General features: G+C 40.6%; 1 protein-coding gene across 1 annotated transcript in view; it reads left to right on the top strand.

Moving 5' to 3' along the window:
• The window catches only part of inppl1a (inositol polyphosphate phosphatase-like 1a), a 40,405-nt gene that overhangs the window by 1,617 nt on the left and 30,888 nt on the right, over positions 1–7,900 (top strand). The window lies entirely within an intron of this gene.

The raw sequence follows: 7,900 nt of genomic DNA, 5'->3' as shown, positions 1-7,900 counted from the left end.
TTTGTAACACAAACTTAGAATAAAGCCTGACTGACAAGGGAAGCTTGTTTGGATTTTCGTGCATGGCTACACGTGCGAACGTATATTACAACTAAAATTAAATTCTTCACGCTAGAAATAACGTTAGAGTCACTTGTACTATGCAATGACAGTTGTGACGCTAACTAGGCACCTAGCCAATAGTTTGGTTTGAATGTAATGAGAACCGGGACATTTATGTCAGAGTTACTATATTGAATTGAAATAGCTTGATTCGTTCTGGAACAAATACTCAAGCATGCTGGACGCGTATACACTTGGATTGCAGCTTAAAAACTTTCTGTGAAAGCACAGCTGAATCCCCACGACCTCCTGAAGAAGTGCTGACTATTGCCTCCACATCACCATATTGAGTTGCTTTGACAATAGCTTGTTTGCAATAGCATACAGTGCCACCACCAGTGTTGGGGACATTACTTTCAAAGAATATTATTATTACTTATTGCCTTCAATTTAAAAGAAATACATGGCAAGTAACGCATTAGGGGAGACCAGGCATGGTTGAAATAATGGGTTACTTGTAACACCATCAATTATACCACCAAGGTCAACAAAGTTGTGGGTTTTTTTTTGTCCAGATCTGTATTCCCTTTTGAGCACACAGGAGAAGTTTGATGACTCAATATACATTTTGGGCCGTTTTTAGCCCAAAGTTTTTTTCGAGGAATGAAAGTAATAATTCTCATCTATTGTTTGTTTAGCAGTCACAATATTGCTGCCTAGGCAATGGTAGAGAAAAGCTGGCTGGGGTATCCTAGTAGACACACTAAAACGCTCTTGTGCATGGGTAGTCAGCTAACATATCACTCACTCACGCACACACACACACACACACACACTTACAGTGTATTGCTTTGGAAAGAGATAAAAAAAAAAAAAAAAAAAACGTTTTATGTTGAAAGACTAAAAAGCATAATTTATTTTATTTGAAAGATACTGTTTTGAAAAGAGTGATGTTATAAAGACATGTAAAATGGATTTTGTTTTGAAATGTTAGAAATAGGCAATTGAGTGCGCTGAAGTAATTTTACCTTCTTGCTTAATGTTAGTGTTTACCTTCTCCAAATATTTTTTGAGGTTACTCATTGTGTTTCTGGCCATAGACCGTTCCTTATTGCCTGGTCAAACATTGCATTGTAGTGAGGTTTTTGCATTTTTCTTTGCCGAAATGAAAGTAATGTGCTTGTTTCTATTTGGAGAACAAGCTTGTATCTGCCTTCACTGAAACACATAATGCATACTATAAAACAACCATGCGCAGTCATGACTATGATGCCCTGGCAACCTTTGTCTGTGCTCACTTCTGCCAAATACCTTGTTTATCTACTTGCATTTGGTATTATAAAATCATTTGGGGCGTTTCTGGGCATGACTGTGTACCGTACCTGAAAAGCATGTGGACAATAGAAGGAGGGGGAGGGGCGCAAGAAGAAACATGTATGGATTGGCTGTAGCTACAGCTGCAGCTAGGTTAGAGATGGAAAGGGTCACCTTGGAGGCTGACTGCTAATTAACTGGATGGTCAGCTTTCAATTATGTTAGGGAGCAGCCGTTATTGGCTAACTAAATTCAGTTATGTTTGGTAATGTTAGCTGGTTGGCCATAATGGCCTTAGAATTGGTTGGGCATACAGTATTTTACTTAAGGCTGGAGCATAATCCACTTCTCTCTGCTCATATGAACTTGCTATTGTTTGCTAGGTTGCTTTCGCCACTATCTGTAGTAAATACTATTCTGTATAGTTTAAGTATTTTTTCCGGATACGGCTGTTTGGCTACTAAATCTTTCATAATTCACATATTTGATAAATGTGCATGATTTTGTTTATGCTTTTGTTGCCACAGGGGTAGGCTGGTAGGCCGCAGCCAGGAGGTCATCTAGCCTACTACTCCGATCTGCTGAAGGCGAAAGGTGGCCATCCATGTAGCTAGCTGTGTGGTGGTAGAGACATTGGCTGCAATAGACACAAAGTTGCTATGTAAATCATAAAAAATAAAAGCGACAATGATATACAAAGCTTATTCTTGTATATTATAGAGCAGACTGAAACACATGGGTGCTGTGTTAGCTGTGGCTAACGTTGGTTTCTTAACTCTAAGCTAGCTACCACTTAACTGCTGTCATGTTTTGCTATTGGAAATCGAGCATTTTGGCATACTTGCGACTGCTTGACTGGTATGACTGAGCTACTGCTGTATTTTCTAAAGAGACCTGATTCCAGTAGCCTGCAATATGGTGTTGCAAAGCTGCTGAAAATAATTGGTTGGTGAGTTTGTGGAGTAGGCAGGATTGAGAATGGGGGAGGAATGGGGAGGTGATGTTTTTTGATTGTAAACACAGGATCAAAGCAAGGAAAGAAATCCTGCGTACTATGCCTTTAAGCAATGCGTTATCCCCAACACTAGCCACCACTGTGACGGATGATGCACAAAATATTTGTGTGATTCATATTCACGACACTCAGTATCTTTCCTTCACAACCAGTCCTCATTTGAATTAAAGTGAAAAAAATTTGAAATGGGACTTTTCTACCCCCTAATACTTTGCTTTGCCTGGCACAGTTCAACATTACCAGATCATAGATCAATATGCAGCAAAGCCCCAATCATTCCAAATACAGTGTAAGGAGGTCTATTCCATCCCTCTGACAGAGAACAGCAACAACATGGCTTTTGAACACTTATACTCATGTTGTGATTATTATTACTCTGTACACTTATGCAAATAGTCATTATCTTACTATAGTTACATTTGTAACACATAATAATACACTGTTCATTATGCATGGCATAGCTAATCTAGAACTGTGCATTGATGAGTCTTCTTCTGTTGTGGTCATTGTAGTGAGAAGTAAGACAGACAAATGCTCAAGAAAAGCACATGACCGTGTTACATTTCAGATCCTGTTTTTATATATACTGTATGTATATGTGTATGTACATCCTGTGGTATTCTCAACTAATTTTAATTTAGACTGTAGCTGGGGAAGGGATTTTTCACATCTGCTGTCAGGTTGTAAAATGTCATGCTTTATGCTGTGGTCTGAAGAGCATAACTCTGCGTGCCTAAACCTGTCCCTTGGAGTGAAAATATTTTGGATGCTCAAGTGCTGATTATCATTGATTCGGAGAGTTTATGTCCCGTTAAGATGTTTGCATCATACTTGAGGCGTCCCTCGAGGATACCCAAGGCCTCTGTGAAACGTGTCAGCTCTGTCACACTGTGTATGATCTCAAGTATGAAGAATGTTTAACTTCCTCTGAGCGCCATTTTTGGGGAAGGGGGTTATAGAGGTAGTCTTGTACACTGCTGTGAAGTCTAGTTAGAAGAAGCTTCACTGCGGTGCCTGCGTGTTACTGGCCTGTAGACTCAGTGGTGGGGCCTCTGGTCTTGGATCCATGTGCAGTGTTGGCCCATATACAGTCCCCTCAAAAAGTATTGGAACAGCAAGGTCAATTTCTTTGTTTTTGCAATACACTGAAGACACTTGAGTTTGAGGTAAAAAGATGTACATGAGATGACAGATCGGAATTTCAGCTTTTTTTTCCTGGTATTTTTATCTAGATTTGTTGAACAACTTAGAACATGTCAACTTTTGTATCAGCCCACCCAATTGTAATATATGAATGTTAATATATGAATGTTTTAGCCTTTCTTCCTCTGCCGCAATTCTTCCCTTGTAAATCCCAGTTCAAAACTATAAGGTTGTATTTCTGTTAAAATCGAAAAGCTTGTCCTCCAACTCAGCAAAGTCAGAGCTGTCCGCCATATTGCTGAGGCTAGCCAGGTTAGGTTACATACATCTGTATGCTGACGTTACCGTATTTTCGTGGGAGTGTCATGTGATCGCTTGGATGGCTCGCCGCCCATAAACGTGTGTTCTCTGTGTTCAAGGGTGGAGTTTGAGTGCCCGTTACCTTCTGGGAAACACTGACGTCACTGGACGTGTTTGCCCTGAGAAGTTTTGCCACATATTTAGGAAACAGCTACACTGACAGTGATTTAAAAAATGCCTACACATAATTTAAGCATTTAATCCAAACAATCTCAACTGAAACAAGTGTGACCATGCTTCTTTAATGTTTGTTGGGGTTTTAATGCAGTTTCATGACATTTTTTCATTTATTTTGGATGTATATCTGTTTTAACGCTGCAACCTGCTCTGTATCTTACCGTTTTTTCCATTTCATCTTGGTTCTATTATTTCAGAAGCACCTTTGTGCTACCATATGAAAGGTACTGTATATAAATGCCATCTATAATAATAATACTAATGATAATGATATTATCTCAGAGAACATGATGGCCCCTTGAGTCATGTGACCACAGACGGGAGCTTTTATAACGGGTGTCCTGTGAATGGGGTGAATGGGGAAGCGCGTGCGCACGAGGGTCTGGAGCAGCGTGCCGCGCGGTGGATCGTGCCGGGACTGAAAGAGGGCTTGTGCGAGTGGCCGGCACCGTGGGCGTATATATATTTGCAAGAAGGTGGCGAAGGCCGTGCCAAGCGCCGTGCCACGCTGGAAACTGGAGAGCCGCCCTCGTGAAAACAGCCAGTCCCGCTTCTCTGCCCCTGAGACGAGGAGAGGATGAATGAGCAGTTGTTTCTGCTCGCAGAAGTGTTCCTAATGGTGTCTCTCAGTGGGAAGGGGCTGCCCCGGGTGACTGAGAAACGAGGGCGAGCGCTCCTGTTTATATTAAAAACAACTTTATAAAGAGGTGAACCACCACTAAAGGATACTTGCAACAGCCAAAGGGGTTTACCATCATTAATGTCATATGTTTGTTTTGTTTTGTTTTGTTTTTTTTCCCCCTGAGCTTGATTGGTGCCACCTGCTAGACGTGGACCTTTTTGAAGCCGTACTTCCTGGAGTAACTAGTGACTTTCTGGCACATGAATGCTTTCTGTTTCTTGCTAAAGTGCCTCAGTGTATGAAATAGGCTACATTATCCACTTGTTCATAATAGAAATTTAAAAGCAAACTACAATGCTTCTCATTTTGGCTGCAGAATATTCCCACATTTGAACCTTCTCCAGCTTGTGAAGAGAGCTCTTCTGTGGAAAATTGCTGATGGTATTTTCAGTAGGCATAGACAGGGTCTGCCTGAGGGCAGTGTGGTGACCAGGTGAAATGAGTGAACATATGGATGAGAGAGGCTTGATTATGTAACACTCCAGTTGCATCAGTACTATTATTATTTTAGTGAAAGTAACAATAGCGTCATTGTAACTGGTCTTTTAAATAATTTACTTTCTGAACTGTTTTTGCATGGACAGTGTTTTTTCTCAAACAAGAATTTTTGCCAGTTACAAATTTGCCTGCAGGACCTGAAAACATTTGTCTTCATAATTGCACACCACTGTATTTCTCCCTGGACTCACTCAGATCCTCTGAAAACCAACATTATGTAAAAACCTGTCTTTGTTATCATGGCTTTTAGGCTCCATTAAACCTTTTCATTTGAGAACTTTGAGGGACAATTTGACCATTTTGTCCTTTTGTAATCAGCTTGGTGTTTATCATGGAAGACACAGCTGTCTTAAATTCAGTGACCGTCGCCATTTTTTGGCAGTTCTGTGACTTTCCACATTTTTTTTTAATATCCTCATGACATATCATCCTCTGTTTTTAGTGCTTCCTGTGATTTTTTTTCAGCAATTTTGAAAAAACTAAACATTAGCATAGCCTATTCTGCCATTTCTATCGCATTCACAATTTACCAATGCTGGGAAAAAGAAAGTACAGATTCTGGAATCTGCTGGGATCATTGTCATTTTGCAGTCAGACGTTTGGCGGCCCAGTCAACAACATTAATTGCCCAGTGCTCCTTACCGCATTACCGCATGTGTGATATGTAAATAAAAACACAGACTGTAACCGTGTTTTATTTTAGTAATGCAATTTCAGCATGCTCTTTTTCTAACAAAGTTCTGTTAAATTAAAGGCAAAATGCAATCCTCTTTCTTGATGGACCCAATTAAGCAATTCAATGTACCAGCCTATCAGTTGTTCATAGCAGTCGTTACTGTCCATTGATTTTGTTCAACCACTTGTTACTGTTGCTACTTTTGTGCTTATGTCAAGTCAATTGTTTTCCACTTCTGTGCATGACATCTATTAATTACGTAATGGGTTTTTTAAAATTCAGTTTTCTGCGATTTTCAGCAACTGTGCCATGTGAGCTCCATGACTTCAGCCAATATTTTCGATGACAAACACCCAGCCTTAAGTATAAACCCTCCGCTTGGAAGGAGGATGTGTTGCTTAAATGCTAATTTATAACAAAACTACAACAATCGACAGTGTTTCTCATACAGTTGTTCTGGTGCTTTCCAGAGTAGCCCTTAGTCTGGAAGTTGTGAAATTGTACAACCAGACAGTCCTTGCCCACTCATGAGTGAGAGCGAGTATAACAATATCTACGAACACGTGAATCGTGCATTGTTGTTCAGCCCTTGTTTTGTCAGAGGAATGCCTCAGATTCTGATTCTTCATTATGTAAATCTGCTGGCTATCCACATACTGTAAGGATCTGTACATCCCTACAGAATCTATGTGGCATTGTTTAAAAAAAAAAAAAAACCTCCAAGCTCTGTGTATGTCCAACAATAGCCACCACCCTTGAGGAAGTGTGTGTGCATTGGCAAAGCTGTATTTTGTTGTTGGTTTGAGAGGTTGTTGGGGAGTGTTCTCTGCTGAAGATGAAAACCCTGTTTTCCTGTTTTGAACTCTACCCAGCAACAATGGTATTGACATCGAAGTTGGATAACAGTTTACAGCATACAAGATTTTATGCAGCTCTGAATCTCCTTTCTGCAACAACATAAAATGTTTTCTTTTTTGCTTAGTAGGGCTTCCAAGCCAAATGGAAAGTAGATGGGAGCATATGGTCTGCGTTTCGGGAGTTCCCTTGGCAGACACAGAGGTCAGATTTGGGTTTTGGCCTCTGGATTGTTTTGAAGCAGGGCAGAATTATCCAGGGAGTTGATACTCCAACTGTTCTGACCTTAATTCACGAGCGAGTAACAGCTACTGATTGTGGGTGCAGCTCTTTCTGTTTCTAACCAACACTGGGGTACTAACGTCCTCAAAACCAAATGTCTTATCAGGTGTGTCATTAAATGGAACTGCGAAAACAATTTGAAAGCAACTTTACTGTAATTAGTTTCCATTTGTGTCTTTATATTTTAGAGACTACAATCCCACTTGGTTTCAAATTATAGCCCTCTTTTATTATTGACTGCTGAGTTGAAAGAAACTGTCTTACTGTGACCATGTTATTCAGGCAATTGAGTGTTAAGGTTGCCAGACTATCAGTTTTTGAGTGTGTTCTCCCCAGCGTGTTTAAGACATTTTCGTGAAGCCGTCCCATGGTCTGTTTTCCTCCTTTTGGTAGTGGTAGACCAGGGCTCCTGGGCCTACTGGGCTCCACTGGCGTGTCTTGGAAATGAATTGAAAAGTGAAAGAACAATGGGAAAGTCCTGAGGCAGTTTCCGGTGTCAGCTGCAGTGCAGCAAGATTCTCGCTCTCCGCTTTGTGTCACGGTGTGTGTGTCCGCAGGAGCGACGTCAACGCACATCCTTCTCGTGAATTATTTATCAGAAAGCCCTTTGACGGCTGCAGACACAGGATGTGGACAAATATGTTCTGTTCTTCCAAACAAACCTGCTCTGAGGATGACTAGCTTTTGAAACATCTGCAAAATGTTAGTAGTTGAGTTTCTCTCTTTATCTACATTGACTCCTTTTGGCGGTGAGGTTCCCACAAAGGCTGAAAATGAATGGCCCACAGAATATGGAAACCTTCTCTTTCTCTTTCGTTTTACTTACTCATAAACTGGGCTCTGATATCAGAAAATG

This window comes from Conger conger, chromosome 13, assembly GCF_963514075.1.
Source record: "Conger conger chromosome 13, fConCon1.1, whole genome shotgun sequence".
NCBI classification, from domain to species: Eukaryota; Metazoa; Chordata; class Actinopteri; order Anguilliformes; family Congridae; genus Conger; species Conger conger.
This window is presented reverse-complemented; position numbering and strand designations above follow the sequence as displayed.